Source organism: Chiloscyllium punctatum, chromosome 10 (assembly GCF_047496795.1).
Source record: "Chiloscyllium punctatum isolate Juve2018m chromosome 10, sChiPun1.3, whole genome shotgun sequence".
Lineage (NCBI taxonomy): Eukaryota > Metazoa > Chordata > Chondrichthyes > Orectolobiformes > Hemiscylliidae > Chiloscyllium > Chiloscyllium punctatum.
In genome coordinates this window covers 77,304,927-77,328,461 of record NC_092748.1, presented here as the reverse complement: position 1 = coordinate 77,328,461, position 23,535 = coordinate 77,304,927, and the positions used below count along the sequence as shown (strand labels likewise).

General features: G+C 39.8%; 1 long non-coding RNA gene across 1 annotated transcript in view; it reads right to left on the bottom strand.

The window, feature by feature from the left end:
- Nucleotides 1–368: 368 nt before the first annotated feature.
- Nucleotides 369–23,535, bottom strand: part of LOC140482326 (uncharacterized) — a 67,531-nt gene continuing 44,364 nt past the window's right edge. Inside the window, exon 4 of the long non-coding RNA XR_011961705.1 lies at nucleotides 369–1,622. This is a non-coding gene — a long non-coding RNA (uncharacterized lncRNA). The remainder of the gene's footprint in view (nucleotides 1,623–23,535) is intronic.

The window sequence follows — 23,535 nt, the reverse complement described above, 5'->3', positions numbered from 1 at the left end:
CAGGATTGTCTCTACTCCCCTTCTTGAACAGAGGAACCACATTTGCTATACTCCAGTCTTCTGGCACTTGTTAAAGTTAACTTCCTAGCTGATTGTCTAATTGAGAATCAAGACAACACATCACAAATGTAGCAGTGTGCCACTAATATCAGTTCTTCTCTAACAAAGTCAAAACTGAAAGGACTGCGGATGCTGTAAATCAGGAACAAAAACAGAAGTTACTGGGAAAGCGCAGCAGGTCTGATAGCATCTGTGAGTTAACATTTCGGGTCCAGTTCTGAGGACCCAAAATGTTAACTCTGATTTTTCTTTACAGATGCTGCCAGACCTGCTGAGTTTTACCAGCCACTTCTGTTTTTGTTCCTGCAACAAAATCAGATCATTACAACATTGAGAAACAACTGTCACAATAAGCATACCCATCCATCTCATTTTGCCAAAATTTCAATTTTATGATATGAACAATTCAGCAATGCTGATTAATATAAAATGTAAAAGAGCTATTTCATTTTTAAAAAAATGAAAAATTCAGTCATTAGATTCATTACAGTGTGGAAACATGGCCCTTCGGCCCATCAAGTCCACACCGACCCTCCGAAGAGTAACCCACCCAGACTCATTTCGCTCTGCCTAATGCACCTAATACTATGGGCAATTTAACATGGCCAATTCACCTGACCTGCACATCTTTGGACTGTGGAAGGAAACTGGAGCACCCAGAGGAAACCCACACAGGCACAGGGAGAACATGCAGACTCCACACAGACAATTGCCTGAGACTGGAATCGAACCTGAGACCCTGGTGCTGTGAGGCAGCAGTGCTTACCACTGAGCCACCATATTAGTTTTGGATTATATGTTTTCCCAAGCATTGAATGAGACATGTTTACTAAATATGGAAATGATAAGATAGCTAGTCCAATACATTACAATCTATTCACTCATTAATTTCAATACAGTATTTCAATATATCGGCTAGTAATACAACAATACAATTATGTTATGTTTCCATTCTGCTCATGATGCCGAATTAAATAGAATGTATAAAGTACATGCAGAACCTGGCCAGAAATTTCATCAACCACATTTCACAAAAAGAAATATACCAAAGTAATGTCTTGGTGTTAATCCTACAAACGACAGTTGTTCCTTTATTTACAATCGCGTTCCTGTACTAGCAATACCTTTTAGCTGACAGCTATAATTAGTAAGTATCTACTGGCAGTGTCAATACACTGTCAAAAGAATCTGAAAAGTTATTGAAGCATGATATAATTAGAAACATTACATTTTGTCTCCTGTCTAAATTGGATAGGTATCAAAAGCAAAGTATATGATTGACAAAATCATTTTATATCAGCTTGGCTTTAAATTAACAGTTCAGTCTACTCAGTGTTTTCTTTCACTTTTTGTTAGTAATACAGTTCTTATGTTGTCTAACTTTGTCAGGATTTCCCTGAAAATATTGCCAATGGCTGCTGAGGCCTGTTTTTAAATACAATGATGGATTTATAGCTACAAGAGCTGGATTCTCTTGATCACTCCAGGTCTAGCTTCAAGAGGAGTAATGAACTGATTCTGTCAAGAACTCTTCAGATCTCGCTGATTTTGTGTTAGAGCCTCTGCAAAACAAAAAGCCCAGATTTGGTTTGACATTTATCTTTCAAGTATTGCTCATCCAATTTTAGTGGATGTCAACAAAAACCCTAAAAATGATCAACATTAGCAGGTGCTGCAGAGACCTGTGCATTAAAAGACACAGTTTTAAATATTAATATATACAAATATAAGTGTCCTGCACAGGTTGAATCAACATCCTATTTCAAACAAATTTTTATTCCAATGACAACAAAATCTAGTAACATTGCAAAACTTCCCTTCATTAACTTCTGGATTTCCTTAAAGAAAAAACATACGATGAGTACATGTTGATCCTTTGTTAGTTCTAAGTTTGTAGATAGAAGACATTGACCTGATAAATCAAGCCATTCCAAATATCCATTATATTCAATGATGCACTTTTATCTATATGCAAACAGTGTGATTATGGGGCAGAATTTAGTGAAGCTGATGAGCAAATAGCACTTGTAATCCAAAAAATTCTGGGCTTAATTTATGGCCTCACAAGTTGGGACTGCAGAGCTACTAACCCAACACAGGTTCATATGCTCCACTGATTCCACAAACAGTGCAGAGGTAGCCCTCAGAGCTGCTGGGTGTGGAAGCATTCTACTTGAGTAGTCCACCTTGGTTGTCCAGACTATGTCCCAACTGTAAAATAAATAAAAGACAGCCCTCTAACATTCACCCTCACATATAAATTGCACGCACTCCATATTTCCCAGCCAACGCATATTAGAGCAAGCCTGAAAATCATCCTGCATAACCAATCATAACCTCCATTTCAATCAGTGCTAATATACTGAACTCCATGGCCTCTCCATACTACCCCACTCCCCTCCTCCTATCTGCCCTTCATAACCCCGTCATCCAAGTATCACGTTATACCAACTGAAGATCCTACATTCACCACATTTTGCCCTTTTATCTTCCATGCCAACTATCTACCATGGTCAGACTTCAGGTGCCTTGGTGCAATGGAGTAAAATAAAATTTTAGGTATCTAGTGATGACTTTACTATTTTAATAACAGCACTTTCAGTGATTTAAAAAAAAAATTCAATATGTATAAATCCCTTCAGATATTTAATCCCTTTGAAAACAAAAATTAATATGCTGACATCAATGACTTTACAATTAAATGAAGCTGTCAGACAGACTGAATTTACAATTGCCTTGCTATGATGATGTTAGGTTGTGGAATCAGTTACTGCAATATGAATCAGCAAAGACGATGTGCAATATTCAAATGAAAAGGTTGTGATTGACTTGGGGATATGTTCATCACCTAATTGAGTTGCACCCAGAGCACCAGAAATGGGACACCATTCTGGAGTCCTTTGAAAAGGCAAGCAGAAGTCATAACTGAGCTAGCTATTCATGGAGACATATGTTGAATCAACAGAGTGAACATCTGGATGGCACAGGAAGGAAGGAGCTGTTCCGAGAGGATGGGCTCCACTTGAATCATGCAGGGACCAGGTCCTGATGAACTAGAGCTGTAGATAGGGTCTAAAACTAAATAGTTCACTATGCGTAAACTAACTTAAATAAAATGTAATAATTGTTTCCATGCAGTCTACCAATGCTTTTGGTTGGTTTCAAATTCAAAACCGTGAAGGGCATTAAATTTAATGTTGAGAAATTTCAATTTGAAATGCAGCTCTTGCTGTTCTGTAAGCAAATACCATAGCCCTTTGAATATAGCAGGATGCCACAAAAAGCAATGAGATGAATTATCAGGTAAATATGCAAAGAACTGTTATGCTGAAGGTAAGAAACAATTACCAGGTAAACTATCAAGTAAGATGTTTTGTTAATGTGGTGTTGATTGTGAGAGGACTGTTAATTAGGACGTGGATAGGACTCATTGCAGTATCTTATTTTGTATTATATGGTCATAGCTATGTATAGCACAGAAACAAACCCTTCAGTCCAACTCATCCATGCTGACCAGATATTCTAACCTAATCTAGTCCCATTTGCCACCATTTGGCCTAGATCCCTCTAAATCCTTCTAATTCATATACCCATCCAAATGTCTTTTAAATGTTGTAATTGTACCAACCTCCACCAGTCCCTCTGATAGCTCATTCCATACACCCACCACCCTCTGCATGAAAAGGTTGCTCATTAGGTCCTTTTTAAATCTTTCCCCTCTCACCTTAAACCTATAGCCTCTAATTCTGAACTCGTCCATTCCAGGGAAAAGACCTTGTCTATTTATTTACTCTAACCATGCCCTTCATGATTTTATAAACCTCTGTAAGGTCACCCCTCAGCCTCTGATACTCCAGGAAAGCAGCCACAGCCTATTCAGCCTCTCCATATAGCTCAAACCCTCCGACCCTGGCAACATTCTTGTAAATCTTTTCTGAACCTTTTCATGGAATTTTTAGTATTCAAATAAATAGACAGATGACTCCTTTGGTTTGTGGCATGTTCGACAAAGCAGCATTCCCTGACTGCTGGATTGGATTGTCAACCCAGTCTTTTTACTCAAGTGATTTATTAACTATGTCATGTTTGAATCACACAGGTATAAGTGTTGAGTATACATTTGTTTTGGGATGCTGATCTAGAACACCTTGACCTTGCTTGATTTGTTTGTAACTGTCTCCTTTTTGCAATTATATCTTGCTGTATTACATTTATTCATGGGTGTCCATTATTCTTTATATACCCTCAGGCTATAATAAGACTTGCTAAAGTGCAGTCACACATTTTAAATAATTTTGGCATGTCTTCAATCTTCGGGGAAAAGTTGTTATATACATTCAATCAATGGGATCAAAGAAATGCCAAGTATTATCCCCAGTCAGAGTGTGTGACTGTTGTATCCTGATATGATCACAACTTCAGCATCTGAATGATATGAATTTTAACAGCTTGGAAGCAGTTATTTCTTCATTGCATTTAAATATGTGTCCTGAGTGACTTCTAGTGTACAAGTGGAAAAGCAGCAGTCTTAATCAGATTAGATTTGCCTCATTCACTCCATTCACACGCCCAATTCTATTCACATAACCTGGCTGTTATCCCCAAGGCAACCATTACCTGTCTCTCAAAAGCAGCTATTTCCCTCCTTAAGACTGACATCCTACAAACCTTGATGTTACTATCCTTCACAAGATTACTCTTGGGTTAAAAATTGAAACAAGCATGTCAAAATTAATCTTTTTTTTCATTTTCTTAAGATTTAAACCTTTTTTTCTGACTGTAAATGTGTTCAACTGTTAAATATTACTGTATTTACTTTTGAATGAAAATCATATTTATTACATAAATTTCAAGTGGGATCCCTTTTCATTTCAGCTTTAGCTTCTACTAAGATAATCTGCTGCCTATAATGCCTATATACATCAATATTTGATCACATTTAGACATTTAACTAACATTATTTTGAAATAGCGTTTTTTTTCTGCAATCTTGTGTTCTATATTCATTTATTTGGGAAATAAGAAGAAAAGTATCCCAAAGTTCTGCTAGAATGAAAAACAACAGGCTGAAAGGTATTTGTCAAGGTGCAAAATGCATTGAATTTTTTTAGAGGGCTTCTCATTTGAAGTCCAACAAGATTTCTCATCGTAACTTACCTTCCTATCATTAACTATCTAGCCCACCCCATTGGTATCTCTCATGTCCAATTATATCCCCAATTTACCACACTCCATTCACAGAAAACCTTGCCATTCAGTTGATGTCCACCAAAACATTGGCATACCTTACATCCATGCCTTCTATAAAAGGCTACTGGGCAACTGGACATACAATGGCAATTCATTTGTATAGAAATAATGGGAAAAGGGAAAAACCAGGAGATTGGCCCTTGGTAATGATTTTCAATTGAATGGAAATAATGGCTCAAATGATCTACTTCCGCACTAAAATGTTTCTGTAATTCTGTGCATTTCATGACAAGAGAATGGAAATGGATGGCAAGGAACATGACTTGCAGTGGACATTATCAGCACGGGAATCTGCCTGGTTGCCAGGCGCTACTCCAAAGAATCCATGTCACATTCTGTTATGAAGTTGAAGGTGTGTACTGTATCTTTAAGAAAATGTGAAGGCTGTTTTGGCAGTGAGAGTTTGTAGGCAACTGTCATGTGACTGAATAGCAGTCTCAGAGTGTACTGGAAAATTGAAAATATGTAACATTTGGCTGTAAACTAGATACCTCAGTTGTTTTGACCAACATCGAACCAATGAGACAATCTGATGTTTGGGCTATAAATAAGCCAACATTTAGAGAATTAGCTAGAGAGAGCAACAACCTGCCATCTACAGAGTGAGACTGCCATCCAAAACACACTCTATCAAAGGTACCTTTCTCATATGAAACATCTTTGCAGCAAAAGACTGAAGATGACCCAGGGAGATCTACAGACAGGGGAAGACAGACACCAATGATGACAGCCACTGTAGTGTTTTGAAAATTAAGTTGATGTAATTTTAATAGGGGCTTTTATTGGATCAGTATATTGTTAATGAGCTGCCAGTGGATGCGGTGGAGGCTGGTACAATTGAAACATTTAAGAGGCATTTGGATGGGTATATGAATAGGAAGGGTTTGGAGGGATATGGGCCGGGTGCTGGTAGGTGGGACTAGATTGGGTTGGGATATCTGATCAGCATGGACAGAGGTCTGTTTCCATGCTGCACATTTCTATAACTCTATGACTCTATAGAGTTGGAGGTAGATAACAGACCTTTAAGAGAAAGGAAGCTTAGAGTTGTAGATAGTTGTTGTTTAATGTTTACTTTTAGAGTTAAAGATTAAATTGATACCTTTTTCTTTAAATAGCAAAAATTGGAAGTTCTCGGTTACTCATACTATATTAGATTACGAGGCAAGGTGAGCATTTCTTGTTGTTTGATTTAATTAACAGTGGGATTTGCTGGCATGTTGTAAAGTTTGGGGGCTCAGATCTGTTATTTGGACAGGTTTAGACAGATCCGGTCTGAGACTTGGGCAGATTTGGGGTACAAAAGATCCCAGCAGATTGAAACACTTGCTGATTAGTATCCACAATCTTTAAATAAAACATAGAGGAGACAATTTGTTTAATTTTGGGTTATTTGTGATTGGTTAAATTAAAAGTGAAAGAAATGGCCGTTAAGATCGCAAAATGGGTTCTGGGGTTTGAAGATGATTCCCACATTTGCCAAGAAAGTTTAGAAGACAGAAAAATACCATGATTTTAGAATTAGCAAAGAGGTTAAAACTGGGTCTAACCAAGGACAAAAGTAAAGCTGAAATTGTAAGGTAGTTACTCAAGTACTTAGGAGTGTCAGAAAAACAGACATGTGCAGAGGTAGAAAAAACTTATAATTGAGGAAAATGGAGTTAGAAGATAAACAAAGGGATAGAGAAATAAAGAGACAAGAGAGAGAGAATTTGAACTTCAGAAGTTGCAAATTAGTCAGTATGGTCAAGTTAACATGATGGAGATGAAGAGAGAAACTAATGATATATACAAATGTATTAAAACACTGCCATATTTTGATGAGAAAGATGTCAAAGCCTTCTTTATCTCATTTGAAAAATTGGTGGGGCAGATGGTGTGGTCAGAGGACTTGTGGGTAATGGTAGTTAGACTAAGCTGGCAGGCAGAGCTTGTGAGATATTTGCAGTGCTGTTAGATGAGGGGTCAAGAGATTATGAAAAGGTCAAACAGGCTATTTTGAGTGCTTATGAATTGGTACAAGAAATGTATAGACAGCGGTTTAAAAGCATAAAGAAGGAACCAAGTCAGACTTATGTTGAGTTCAAAAGAAATGAACATTGTAATTTTGATAGATAGGTGCAGGCCTTAAAAGTAGATAAGACCTATGAGGCTCTATGAGAGATTTTTCTGCTGGAGGAGTCTAAAAACTCACTTCCAGAGATGTTAAGAATTCATGTGGATGAATAGAAAGTTCAAGAGGTGAGAAGAGCAGCAGAGATGGCCGATGAATATACATTGGTGCATAAGGCAAAGTTTCACTTCTGGCAAGAATGTCATCCTGTGAGTGATAGAAACTGGGAGAAGGGGAGATCGTACACTATGAAACAAAGAGTAGAGAACACTGGTAATTGTTTACCACAGATTAAAAAAGAAGCCCAAGAGGGTGGAAAGGAAGTGAAAGGCCTCAGCTGCTTCCACTGTGGTAAAGTGGAACATGTAATGTCACAGTGCTGGTAGTTAAAGAAAGGCACTGTGGGAAAAGATGTGGTTGAAGAAGCTAAGTCAGTGGCATTAGTGGAAGTAATAAAGGAAAGCCCAAGAAAAGTTGTGGATGAGGAGAGTGCAAAGCCTAGGCAGGGGCTGGGTATGGAGTTAGTGAACAAAGAACAAAGAACAAAGAAACTTACAGCATACAGGCCCTTTGGCCCTCCAAGCTTGTGCCAATCCAAATCCTCTATCTAAATCTGCCACCTATTTTCTAAAGATCTGTATCCCTTTGCTCCCTGCCCATTCATGTATCTCTCTAGATACACCTTAAATGTTGCTATTGTTCCTGCCTCTACCACCTCCACAGTCAATGTATTCCAGGCCCTCACCACCCTCTGCGTAGAGACCTTTCCATGCATATCTCCCATAAACTTTTCCCCTCTCACTTTGAACTCGTGACCCCAAGTAATTGAGTTCTGCATTCTGGGAAAAAGTTTCTTACTATCCACCCTGTATATACCTCTCATGATTTTGTAGACCTCAATCAGGTCCCCACCGCAGCAACCACCCCCCTCCCCCCTCCACCACCACACCAACCTCTGTCTTTCTAGTGAAAATAATTCTATCTATTCAATCTCTCTTCATAGCTAGTGCCCTCCATACCAGGCAATATCCTGGTGAACCTCCTCTGCACCCTCTTCAAAGCATCCACACCCATTTGGTAATATGGCGATCAGAACTATGCACAGTATTCCAAATGTGGCCGAACCAAAGTCCTGTATAACTGTAAGATGATCTGCCAACATTTGTACTCAATACTCCATCCAATGAAAGAAAGCATGCTGTATGCCTTCTTGACCACTTGACTGACTTGCGTTGCCACCTTCAGGGAACAATGGACCTGAACACCCAGTTCTCTCTGTACGTCAATTTTCCCCAGGACTTTTCCATTTACTGTATAGTGCCTGATCTCTATAAGGAATTCACGTCTATCGGTAAAGTTTAGTCAGAAAGAACAGGGGGAGAAGGGAAAGAAGTTGGAATTTTGAGAGATACCACATTTAACAGTCTCTAATAGTAAGAGATGAGTGTATTTGTACTCTTTCTATCATGCTACCTGTGAGAGTGGTAATTTGTGGGACAGATGAACAGAAATTTAGCATTCCCTATGTAAGATCAGGTTGGAGTGCCAACTCAAGACTGGAGAAATAACAGTGGGAGTAATTGACAGTGTGACAGTTCCAGGAATACAGTTTGTTCTTGGGAATAATTTGGTGGGATCTAAGGTAGGAATGACAACCCTTGTTGTGATGAAGTCAAATGAAGACCGGCGAACTGTGGAGTTAAAAGAAAAATACTCTGGAATTTTCCCAGACTGTGTAGTAACAAGATCCTACTATCATAAGTCACATAGAACAGAGCTCATTACAGTGCAATACAGTCTCTTCAGCCTTCGATGTTGCGTTGACCTGTGGAAACAATCTGAAGCCTATCTATCCTACATTATTCTATTTTCATTCATATGTTTATGCAATGACCATTTAAATACCCTTAAAGTTATAGAGTCTACTACTGTTGCAGGCAGTGCATTCCATGCTCTTGCTACTCTCAGAGTAAAGAAACTACCTCCATCCTATAACTACCATCCCTCAATTTAAAGCTACATCCCCTCATGCTAGCCATTACCATCCGAGGAAAAAAGTTCTCACTGTCCACCTGGTAAAAGCAGAGATGACATTTTTGGGACATAACGTCTCTCATAAAAGGTTGACCCCAAGGAACACAACGATGAAGGCCATCTAGAAATTTCCATGACCAACCTTGAAGAAAGAGATGCTTCGATGTTTGGGACTAAGCAGATTCTACCAGAAGTTTGTTTCAAACTTCAGCAGCGTAGTGGCACCATTAACAGATTTGTTGAAGAAGAACACAAACTTTTGGTGGACAGAAACCCAGGAGGCATTTGACAATTTAAAAGCAGTATTAACCACCGCACCAGTTTTTGGTGTACCAAACTTTTTGAAACCTTTCAAAGTTCCAAAGGAATTGGACCTGTACTGCTACAGGAAGATGATGATGGAATTGAATGGCCAGTTGGTTACTTTTCGAAGAAACTCAACACACATCAGATAAAATACTCTACCATTGAAAAGTAATTATTGAGTTTGGTACTGGCCTTGTGACATTTTAATGTTTATGTGATGAACAATATGTTGGAGATGGTTGTGTACACTGATCACAATCCTTTTACTTTCTTGGAACAATTTGAAGACGTGAATATGAGACTATTTTGTTGGAGTCTTATGTTACAGACTTTTAATTTACAAGTTGTACATGTTGCAGGTCATAATAATGTGACAGTAAATGTGTTATCATGGATTTAAAGGATAAAGTATAGATAAGATCGAACAGATACCAATGTTTTATGACATTGGTATCTGTTCAATCTTATCTATACTTTATCCTCTATATATATTCATTGTAATGGAATTAAGAATTAGACAAAAAAAACATCTTTTCACTTTTTTTTCTTAAGGGGAGAGGTGTTATGAAGTTGAAGGCATGTACTGGACGTTTAAGAGAGAGTAAAGGCTGTTTTAGCAGTGAGAATTTGCAGGCAACTGTCATGTGACTGACTAGCAGTCTCAGAGTGCACTGAAAAATTGAAAATATGCAACATTTGGCTGTAAACTAGATACCTCAGTTGTTTTGACCACCATTTGAACTTAACCAATCAATTTAAATTATGCCATAGGATACTAAAACCCAATCAAATTTGAATTTTACTGTTTTCACAACATTGAACAAATGAGCCAATCCAATATTTGGGGTACAAATAAGCCAGCATTTGGAGAGTTAGCCAGAAAGAGAGAGAGCAACAACCCCCCATCTAGAGAGAGACTGCCATCCAAAATACTCTCTATCAAAGGTACCTTTCTAATTATGAAACATCTTTGCAGAAAAAGAACAAAGATGATCCAGGCAGATCTATAGCCAGAGGAAGACAGATGCCGATGACTACAGCCACTATAGGGTTTTGAAAATTAAGTTGATGTAATTTTAATGGGGCTTTTATTGGATCAGTATATTGTTATAGAGTCAGAGGTAGATAACAGACCATTAAGAGAAAGGATGCTTAGAGTTGTAAATATTGTTGCTTAATATTACAGTTATACATAGAAAAGTTATATTTTTCCTTAAAATAGTGGAAGTTGGGAGTTCTCTGTCACTAATATTTTAACAGATTATGAAGCAAAGTGTGCTTTTCTGGTTGTTTGGTTTAATTACAGAGGGATTTGCCGCCGTACTGTAGCACATTCGACCCAATGCTTTTCCATAAGGCCAGAAGATACAGAAGCAGAATTAGGCTATTCAGCCCATCAAGTCTGCTCCATCATTTGCTTATGGCTGATATGTTTCTCAACCCCAATCTCCTGCCTTCTCGCCATAACTCTTGATCCCTTCAGTAGTCAAAAACATATCTATCCCTGTCATAAATAATGACTTGGCCTCCACAGCTTTCTGCGGCAATCTCTCGCTCAAGAAATTTCTCCTCATCTCAGTTCTAAAGGATTGACCCTTTGCTCTGAGGCTATTCCAACGGGTCCTAGTCTCTACTCCTAATGGAAAAATCTTCTCCATGTCCACTCCATACAGACCTGTCAGTATTCTGTAAATTTCAATCAGATTCCCTCCCTCATCCTTCTAAACTCCATCAAGTACAGACGCAGAGTCCTCAACTGCCTGTCATATGACAAGCCTTTTATCCCCAGGATTATTCTTGTTAACGTCCTCTGAATCCCTTTCAATGGCAGTGCATCCTTCCTTAGATAGAGGGCCCAAGGTTGTTCAAAATAGTCCAAATGCAGTCTGACCGGAGTATTATACAACGTCAGTGATACATCCTTTTTTTTGTACTCTCGCCCTTTTGAAATGAATGCTAGCTTTGCTTTTGCCTTCCTAAATGCCAAATGAACCTATAGGCTAACCTTAAAAGAATCCTGAACATGGGCTTGAGCATTCCACCCAGACCCTAACCCTGATCCTATCCCTGTAACCATGCATTTCCCATGGCTAATACACCTAACCTGCACATCTTTGGACTGTGGGAGGAAACTGGAGCACCTGGAGGAAACCCACACAGGCACAGAAAGAATACACTAATTCCATGCAGAGAGTCACCCAAGGATGGAGTTTCTGTCTCATCATTCAGTAAGCCCTGGCACTGTGAGGCAGCAGTGCTAACTACTGGGCCACCATGCTACCTCTCCTGTTGGTCCTGAGTCTTATGTCTCATCTCAAGGTTTGTCACATCTTTCCTTAAGTGTAGTAATTACCTCTTCTAGATTCAATACTCTAACCATCACCTCATCAGATTCTGGAAGGGTCTCAATGAATCAGAAAATAGCAACTGAAACTCTTTTATCCAATAAAATAGGGATCTGCAAGCAGGAAACTATAGGCCAGTTAGCTTAATATCTGTCATATTAGAATTGATTACTCAAATAATTATAGCAAAATACTTAGAAAATCATATGGCTTTGTGAAAGGAGAAGCAGGGTAACTTAATTTAATAGTAGCATTCAAGGTAGCAGAAGAGAATTCCTAAATATGGTGAACTTGAATATCTAAAAGATATTTAATGAGGTATTACATCAAAGGTTGCTGCATAACATAATGAGACACATGAGGAAGAAGATTGCAGGTTTCTCCAGTTTCCTCATTTTCCCTCCCCCCACCTTGTCTCAGTCAAATCCCTCGAACTCAGCACCGCCTTCCTAACCTCCAATCTTCTTCCTGACCTCTCCGCCCCCCCCCACCCCACTCCGGCCTATCACCCTCACCTTGACCTCCTTCCACTTATCGCATTTCCAACGCCCCTCCCCCAAGTCCCTCCTCCCTACCTTTTATCTTAGCCTACTGGACACACTTTCCTCATTCCTGAAGAAGGGCTTATGCCCGAAACGTCGATTCTCCTGTTCCTTGGATGCTGCCTGACCTGCTGCGCTTTTCCAGCAACACATTTTCAGCTCTGCTCTTCTCTATTACCAATCTAAACCTGTCAATTTACTGACTTGTTTATAAATCAACACAATGTTTGTCATGCATTAACACAGAAACATTGAAAATAATAGCAGGTGTAGTGCATTTAGCCTTTTTGAGTCTGTTCCACCATTTAGTATGATCATGGCTGATCATCTAACTCAATAACCTGTTCCTGATTTCTCTCCATACTCTTTTATCCCTTGTGTCTTAAGAACCATATCTATTTCCTTCTCGAAAGCATTCAATGTTTTGGCCTCAACCACTTTCTGTGGCAGAGAAATCCATAGGCTCACTGCTCCCTCAGTGAAAATGTTTCTCCTTATCTCAGTCTTAAATGGCCTACCCTGTATACTTAGACTATGATCCCTGGTTCCAGATTCCCCAGTCATTGGGAACATCCTTCCTACATTTATTGTGTTCTAGTCCTGTTAGAATTGTATTTGTTTTTAAGAGATTACCTTATAAAATGCATTGAATACATTTCTAATTGATCCAGTCTCTATTCTTATGTCAGTCCTGTTACCCTTGGAATCAGTCTGGTAAACCTTTGTTGCAGTCCCTTCATTACCAGAATATCCTTCCTGAAAATAAGGAGACCAAAACTGCTAACAATATACTATGTGAGATCTCACCAAAGCCCTGTACAATTGCAGAAAGACATCAGTGCTCCTATACTTGAATCCTTTCACTATAAAGGTCAACATACCATTTGCCTTCTTCACTGCCAGCAGCACCTGCATGTTTAGTTTCAGTGACTGATTCACAAGAACACCTATGAGCAAGGTTCACCAGACCCAAAAAGTTAACTTTGATTTCTCTTCACAGATGCTGTCAGACCTGCTGAGCATTTCCAGGAACCTCTGTTTTTGTTTCTGATTTACAGAATCCTCAGTTCTTTCATTTTCTATTTAGTAATCTTCCTGCCTGTTTTTGAAATCAATGTGGATAATCTCATATTTATCTACAATATAATAAAACAAAGAACAATGGACACTGGAGACCTGAAACAAAAACAGAAAGACCTGAGAAATTCAGCAGATCTGGCAGCATCAGTACAGAGAAAAAAACAGACTTAACATTTGAGTGCAGTGACCCACCATCTATTCAGACTTGTTAAGTTTTTCCAACACTTACTGTTTTTATTATTCATATTATATTTCATCCCATGCTTTTGCTCACTCAGTTTAGCTTTCAGTCTGGAAATAAAATTATACTATTGAAAGAAAATGGATAGTTGAATTCCTCTACTTGTTTTGCCTTATGATAGCCATTTAAATATTTATTTATCTGTGGAACACTAAAACACTTCATAGAGACATCATGGCTCAGGTCATAATGTTATTCAAATTCCAGGCATGAGCTTTCACTGAAAACAAATTACAATCTCTTGTGCTGAACAATATTTCCACAGATTTAATACGTCCAAAGTTATTTTATTTGATGCAGGAGTCAGAATACTGCAGCTAGAAGAGCCATATAAATGCAAACCATCAATCATTTGGTGTTTGTTTAACAATGATGGATAAGAGCTTCTCTGGTCACAACATCACCAGAGCATCTGTAAAGATCTCTTTTCAATATTTTTACTGAAATAACAATCAGTTGTTTTCAAAAGAAAATTCTTCTAGACCGTAAATGCATATCAGGGTCTGAGCAATATGAGTCATGGCAGAATTGGACAAGAAGTCTGCGTGGTTGATCCTGACATCAACCCATTCTGCTTCTTCAATGCAGTGTACTGAGGATTCTCACTAGGCAGCACCAAGTTGCCAATTAAGGGAGATTATTGCTTATGAAACCTCTGGCTGAGGGGGCAACTCATTAATATTCAGCTTCCTATCTGAGAAACCTCAACATGAAAACTAGATCAGGTACCTGGCGGTTTCAGCTCACTGCTTGCTCCAAACAGTCTTCATGTTGCAGTGTGGATGCCAACATGTTGGGGCCACTCAAGTATGATGCACCCCAGGTTCACATTGCCATTCACATTGGCAACTGATGTGTGCCAACTTCTAAAAACCATCATGGCATATCTCCAAGCCACTTACAGGACTCTTCTACACTACAATTGTGCACCACAGTTGCCACTGTCGCAAGAACTCTGTGCACTGAAGGACATACACCCAGCTCTTGGAATGGACCAGGTTACATCTCCAGGTTTACTGGTCCCTGTCATTGCACTCACTCACTTTGACACTACCTGAATACTCACAATATCTCTGTCTTGCTTTGCTGCACTTTGCCCTTCAGCCGGAGATATCATGCTCATATTATCCCTGCCTTGCCTTGATAGTGGTGCAGACACAAAAGAAGACAATTGGCATGATTGTCAGCAGGCCTCAGTCAATACAAGGGGGATATCTTTCGCTCAGAGGGTTCCAGCAAAGTAGGTCAAGGGCAGCATGAAAGGGGCTGGAAAAGCTATTACTTTTGACGCATGTTGGGAAATTACTCAAGCAAGTGAATAGGCAGCATACAGGGAGTACAGAGTTATTGCTGTCTGGAGTTGGGGTGGGTGAGGGTGAGCAGGATAAATGCTGCAGGCAATAGTGAGATTGTTAAAACATGATCATGGGAGCTGGATACAGTAGCTGAGATAGAGTGAGCATGGGGTATTGTAGAGAAATGGTGGTACCTAAGCTGGTGGAATGGAGAACATCATTGACCTATTTCTAGCATTACTGTGTATTCCTCCAGATATCTGAGAATGTTTTAACATGGCTAGTAGCCTCAAATTAGACAGCCAACTTTGAAAAATTTAGAATGCTCAAAGCAGGCTGGTCACCTGAATGCTCCAGCTAGGAATAATGGAATAGGATCCCGGTTCTATTTTGTTGGTTTTCGGAACTGGGGCCATGATTAAGAGGGACGGCCGGGGGCATTCGTATTGTGCTGCTAGAGGTGAAATTCTTGGACCGGTGCAAGACGAACAAAAGCGAAAGCATTTGCCAAGAATGTTTTCATTAATCAAGAACAAAAGTCGGAGGTTCGAAGACAATCAGATACCGTCGTAGTTCCGACCATAAACGATGCCGACTAGCAATCCGGTGGCGTTATTCCCACGACCGGCCGAGCACCTTCCGGGAAACCAAAGTCTTTGGGTTCCGGGGGGAGTATGGTTGCAAAGCTGAAACTTAAAGGAATTTCAAACAGCAGGACCTCCAAAACTCGGTCAGCAAAGCAGAATACTGATTTCTCCCTATCTTCCACGATTACTCTGAATTTCAGAACTGTGCAGGGCAGCTCCAGACTAATCATGTTTTGCAAGATGCACAAAAGGCTTTCAAAAATGGAGCAGAAGCAAATAATACTGGTGAATTCTAGGATATACACTGTGTGGCAAGTTGAAGTGACGTGGAAAAATGGGACTTGATCTAAATATTTATGAAAAAGGTCTGGGCTGAACATCATTGATTTTTTGCTAAGTCCAAGTTGTGCTGTGCATTTTGGAGGGAGTTCAGCCAGACAACCTAAAGTCTTTTCTCACTTTATAGAGTCATAGAGTCCTACAGCACAGAAACAGGCCCATACGCCCTTTGGCCAAAATCAAAAAACTTATTAATCTCACCTTATTGATGACCATCACAATCCTATTACACCCCTCATGTCTGATTCTAGGCCCACCTGACCATGTGTCATTCCCAGAACAACTCACCATGGACTACATATCTGCCAAAAGACCAACATCCCTTGCACTTGCACCATTTTTAAATGGCTAGTATGCACCAGGGGAAGCACTGGCACTCTGAAGCTGCCTTGCTCATTGAAAGACAGATTGTGAACATGTAAGGAAAGTGGAAGATCGCACTGTGATTCACTGACAGTGTCCTAGAAGCCCTGCTCAAGGGGATGATGCAAAGGAGAGCTGTCATCTTTTAAGTGGACCAGCGGAGGATGCCATGACACCAGATGTTACAACCTGCTCTGAAGTTGTTACCCAGGTTGTTACCACTTCCCTGGTCCAGAGGAACAGTCAGGAGTACCTTATGAAGGTAAACAGACCTTCTCCACAACTCCAGGGCAAGTGCCACACTCTTCTCTCTGCTACCCAACACTCACACTATCCCTGCTACTGCACCCCCCCTCCCAACAAGGCTCATACTCTGCCAGTCTCATTATTGCATACAATATCTTCTCTCAACCACCTCAGGCTATCGTACCACCAACCTGGCATGCCCACAGCACTGCTTCCTCACTACCTCAGAAAGCCTCATCACCTTTCAACTACTTGCACCAGAACTAACAGACATGCCATCCACTTTCATCCCGCTCAATTTCTCCCTTTCTCTCATTCCAGGAGAAGACAGCCTATGCCAAGGCAGACTGAGGCTGAATGTGTGGAGGGGTGCCCAATGTTAGACTCCTCAATCCTTAAGGATAGAGTCCTGGCCTTCACAGGGAAAGACCAGTATCATTACGGCAAAGGTGAGAAGACATCTATGTTCTGTCAACAGAAAAGTGCCCCTCTACAACTCTCATGGGCATTGTATACCACTTTTTACCACTGGACATGATGGCTTCTATACATCTCTGCCCCCTCTGTGACGAACAGGCAGCACAGAAGTCACCTCCATAACCTTTGAGGATGAAAGTACCAAAATATGGACATCACAACCCCAACATAGGTTCTCAGGATCTGAAGGCATGGTGACAGAGTGATGGGGAACCTGATGCATATTGCAGGTGCCCCTTGCTCACTCAGAGATTGGGCAAAATGGAGATCCCTCAGAAGTCTCCTCTCAGGAGACTCCAGAGTGGCCAGGTTCTCCATCACCATTGTAGCTTCCTATCTCTGACCCCTGGAATGCAATGGTATTGCCTCTGGCAACAAGACCCTAGGCATGTCTGGCCCATGCAGCACACAAGTGCACTCAAACCTCCAGGGCCAACAGGCTCCACAACTGAGCAGGTTCACTCCACCACAGCTACAGAGCCAGGAGATACACTGAGCCACAATGGGAGTTAGTGGAAGAAGAAGGGCTAATGAGCACTTTGTTGACACAGACAACAATAGTTTTCCCTGTAAAAGCCCTAACATCAAATAAAAGTTGGGAGGTTTTGCTCAAACTGTGCAAGTGACTACTTAGACCACAACTGGAATACTGGGAACAGTTTTGGGCCCTTATCAAAAGAAAGATATATTGGCATTGAAGGCAGTCCAGAGAAGTTCACAGGGCTGATAACAGGTTTGGAGCTACTGCCTTTTGAGGACAGGTCAGTAGGTTGGACCCATTATTGTTAGAATTTAGAAGATTGAGAGACAACCTTATTGAAACATCAAGATTCTAAAGCATTTGACAAGGTAGATGCGGACATATTTTGTCCCCTTGTGGAGAGTCTAGGGCCAAATGGCATAATCTTAGAAGAAGAGATCTCGCATTTAATAGAGATGACAAAGAATTTCTTCTCTCAGAGGAACTGAACCTATGAAATTCGTCACTACAGAGGGCTATTGAGGCTGAGTTGTTAAGTATATGCAAGGCTCAGATAGGCAGCTTTTTAATCAGTTAGGGAATCAAGTGTTATAGGAAAAAGGCAGGAAAATGAGGTTGAGGATTATCAGGTCAGACATGATCTCATTCATGTGCTGAATGGTGAAATCCCCTTCCTGGTAATCCTTCCCACAAGGCTATTGGCTTCACAGCTCCCCAGGTCCTCACTCACTGGTCTACATATGCCTCCTGTTTCCACTGTCTCCCTAGCATGTGAGGTAACCATGCTAGGAATGAATAATCATGACTACACACAGCCCTCGCTGCAACTGTACTTGTGTTTGTGGATAAATCACCCTCCTACATGACCCCCTTCCTTTCCATGCTTTATCAAATTCCTGCCCTACAACCTGCATGCTGTCATTAGTTCCAAAAACTATTGTAATGAATCTCATTCTCACAAGTGCATCTGCTCTTGCCCCCCCTTCACCCTCAACCCCTTTCCCTTTAACTTCTGCAGATGGAAACAAGGGACTGATTGTGATCCATCACACTGAGCAACCCAACTGTACAGACCTGGATGTGAAGTGCCCAGAACCCTGACTGATGGTTGAATATCTCCCCACTATGTTAGTCCTAACACCTGGATTGGCCACTGTAGAGCAAGGGGACTGACCATGATCCAATGCAATGTGATGGTAAGCAGAAAACCAAATAGGAGGATGCAAGGGAAACAAACAAGAAGTATAAAAGAGGAAATTTTGGTAAAGGTGGATGATAAAGAGATAGCAACAGGTAAGAATGCTCCAGATGAAGTGGAAGAGGTGGATTAATAAAAACAACTTAGGTGAAAGGAGTAAATTATTTGAGGAGGTAAAAAAATTTAAACAAATAAGTGTCGCATCCTCATTCCTGAAACTGAGATGGTCTCAGCTCTGGTGTTGTGCTCACGCATAAAGCTGAGCAGCAGTGCAGAAATGAGAGCCTAATGAGAATGCAATTTGATAAGAAGTGCCACAGATGTTTACTAATAAGAATAGCACATGGATGTAATTACAAGATACTACCTCATTTCAGAATTTAAATGATGGTTTGTTGCATCATCTGAATTCCTTGATGAGCTTTCTATCTTTGGCATATCTGATATCTCTCCATATGCATTTTTCAAAACCCATTACATCCCTACTACTCTATTTAGCTATCATCTAAAGAGGAGATTAGCCAAATCATATATTTGGTGCCAAGTTGCTGGTCTTGTTTCCCAGACAACATGTGGTCCAGTGACAAACACAATAGGCTGTGTAGCCAAATGCTGTTATGAAGATGCTTCATATTTAATCATTTTTGTGGACTTGAGTTTGGAGGATTTTACAAATGCTTGGATTCATTTTTAAAATGTCAATGAAAAATCACATTGGAACTTTAATTAAACAAGGCATTTCTTGGAAATCCCCACATCCTGAGTAATTACTAGTCATGGCAGCTTGAACACACATCATGTAAGACACCTGACTGTTTTGTGACTGGGTTTTATGGCTGTCTAGCTTTAACACTGTCAGTTTGGAGTTTAAGTTTGGATTTTTCATTTGAGGAAAGCCTGCTACAAAACAAAATAAGCAACTTAGTTCATGTTTTCTGTCTCTAAAATCACTTCTTGTGAGCAGAATGAAATCTGACCATTGTTCTGGAAGAGGAATTGAAAGAATTTCTCAATGGTGTATTTCCTGAGTAATCTGTGTCCACCAGCATTTCAAGGACAAAAGCATGTGCTTAATCACTTGACCACAGTTGCAAGAACAAGAGGTTAGGACTTAAGAGTATTCTATGCCTTCTCTTTTTTTATCTTCAAGAACAAACACCATTAGGTAGTAAGTGATTTTCTATTTTTTAAATGAATCCCTGCAGGTAATTCTATTTTATTTTTCTCTATAATATGTTTGTGTGTTTTAGTTTATTTACTGGGTTAAACATTGCTATTTCATTTTTCAACCTGTGTGAGTTTACCAGTTCTGTACTTTCACTAAATGGGTTCTGTAAAGTCACCACAGTCTTACCAGACCATAGGATTGCTCTTTCATTCGAGAAAGAAACTGGGGGTGATTTAACCTGTGGATCACCACACCTCAGGCAAGGGAGGAGATTGTGAAGGAGTGTCTTTCATAGTAAGTAAATAATAGTGTTTATTGAAGAAACTGGCTTGACAGATATTTTCATTTTATGTCTAATATCAAGGATTATGATTCACTATATTGGGTCTTGAGTATACCATTTTTATTTGATGTTGTGACACATAGAATAGTAGGACTAGAGCAATAATGCACTGCTATAATCTTGCATACAAATTAGGATCAGGAGTGAGCCATTTGATGCTTCTGGCCTTCTCCACTTTTCAATAAAATCAAACTTTAGCCTCAACTCGACATTCCTATCAACCTGCAAGAGCCATCAAATCGCCCCTAATATTCAATGACTCTGCATCGACCACCCTCTTGAGAACAGAATTCTGAAGCCTCATGACCTGTTGAGAGAAAAAAAACATTCTCCTCATCTCTGTCTGAAATAGGAGGCACCTTGCTTTTAAACAGTGACCCCTAGTCCAGTCTCGCCTGCAAGTAGATACACCTGTCAGCATCCACTTGTCTAGTTCACTCAGGATGATCAATTCTTGTTCTTCAAAAATCCAGTTGATACAGAACTAACCTGTCAAATCTTCCCACAGAAAATAACCACCTCCCAAACAATTCCAGGGACCAGATGACTGAAATGATTCTAGATAATTTTTAAGTCTTTCCTAATTCTGGAGACCAAACTGTACACAGTGTTCCAGATATGTCCTTACTAATGCACTAAAAGGTAAAGTTGCCTTACTCTTATCAGACAATAGGGATGTTTTATCAGTAGAAAGAAATGACTGGTGGTGGTTTAGCCTGAGCAGTGCCACACCTCAGGCAATGGTTAAGAAGGAGAGTCCATTGTGGTAATCTCACCTGATGCAGGAATTGAACCCATACTGTTGGCTTCACTCATCACAAATCAGCCATTAAGCCAACTAAGCTAAAACATTTCGCCTTTTATAGTCCTTCTCCCTTGCACATTAAATAGATGGCATGGTGGCTCAGTGATAAACACTGTTGCCAGGGGCCTGAGTTCAATTCCAGCCTTAGATGACTATCTGTGTGGAGTTTGCATGATCTCCTCATGTCTGTGTGGGTTTCCTGTTGCTCCTGTATTCTCCCACAGTCCACTAGTTAGGTGGATTGGCCGTGCTAAGATTATCTGTAGTGTCCACAGGGTTACAAGGATAGCGTAGCTGGGTCTGGGTGGGATGCTGTTTGGAGGGTCAGTGCAGACGGATTGGCCTGAATGGCCTCTTTCTGTATCTCTGAAATAAATTTATTGCACTTACTCAAACAGACTGTGTCAAGGTCATACTTTAATATTCATGAATAAGGTAGTTCACAGGAATGTTACAAAGTAAAATTAGATGTAAATTCACCGAATGTGATATTAGGGCAGATGACCAAAAACATTGTCAAAACAGTTAATTTTAAAGAGTGTCTTAAAAAAGGAAAGGAAGGTGAAGAATCAAATTAGTTTTGAGAGAAAATCCCAAAGATTAGGTAACTTAAGCCACAGCCTGCACTGATAGTCCAATTAAAATTGAAAATGGTAAATAGGTCAGAATTATGCTAAGTCAGATACAGGTATATCAGAAGCTGTTCAGCCTGAAGAGCTTACAGAGACGTGGCGTGTTGAAGCCATGGTTACGATCCCTATAGAGACTAATGAATTTTTTAAAAAGAGATGATTTTTTCTGCTAGTAGGGAAGGAATTGCAGGACATGATCTCACATCTTTAGACTTTTATTCTGATAAACAAATTAAAATCTATTGGATCAAACATTATGCACAAGGCAACTAAGACACCAAAGAAAATGTAATTTTGCTTTTAACTGATATCTCAATCAAAAACTCTAAACTTATCCTAGCTTCCAGCAGACTCATTTTCCCTGTCATATTAAATCAAATCTTTCAGTGTCCTTCAAAAATCATTCAACTTAATATGAGTATTCCAGAACAATGCCAATTTCAGTAATTTCTTGTTCCTAGGATTTCAGAAAAGTCCTCTTAGTTCTGTTCCCTTACTTTCATACAGAAGACCAACTTTTGTAAGCTTTCTGCCTACTGTTAACACAAAACAGTTCACCCTCTTCTTCACAATAATAGCTACTGTTTCTCCCACACAGCAGTAATTTTATTGTTTCTATCTCTCTCTCTCTCTCTGCCTATCTCTCTCCCTCTCCCTCTTTTTGCCTACCACTGTCTCCAAAGGTAACACTCTTTTCTTCAACATGTTTGGTGATTAGTTTTGGTTTCTTTCCAAATCATAGTGATGGCCCAAATACATTGACAGAAACTGATTAGTTATGACATGAAACTTGCTAATAGTCTGTTTCAGTCTCCAACAGTTGCCAAGGAGATGGATAGTGTTGGAAGCTAGGGGATGGAATTTGCAGCAGTTACTGAAGACAATGGTTTCAGTCTTCTCAGTATTTAATTGGAGGAATATCTAGTCTTCCAGTACTGGATATCAGAAAAGTAGCAACAATAATTTAGCAACAACGAAGAAATTGAATGAAGTGGTGATGAGCTAGAGCTGGGTGTTAATAGCTTACACGTGAAAACTAATATGAAGCTTTAGAATTTTCTGACTGAGATATATTACATGGATGAGAAGCAAGGACAATGATGATGTGGAAACCATGTCAAAGGCTGCAAACACTTCAAGAAGGGCAAGCAAAGTAAAACTTAGTTCCAGTTCAGGAGCCACATGTTACCCACAATGGGGATCAAACTCATAGTTAATTTGAAATAGTTTATTTGGAAACAATAAGTAAAAAAAATGCATAAGTTAAATAGATACGAAAAATGTACTACTCACAATAGGTAAGTACAGTTTACTCATCTCAAAGGAGATGAATAGACAGATGGTCCGATGACTATTGATCTTTGTAGCTTGTGTCAGCAGTTTTCTACTTTCTGGCCAAAGTATTAGAAAGCTCTGCTCCTAGTATCCCTGGTTTATCCTCTTTTTGTTGATCTTCCTTCATCTGTGGAAAGTAGCTGCCTAGTGAGGATTGCCACCTCAACCCCAGCACCCGTAATATATATTATTTCCAGAGCTGGTTGTTTACCCTATGTCAATCAGTTGGTCAAGACGTTCTTGTGAATGCCCAAAGGACAATTAGTCAAGGTGTGACCTCCCCATTGTCATCACTT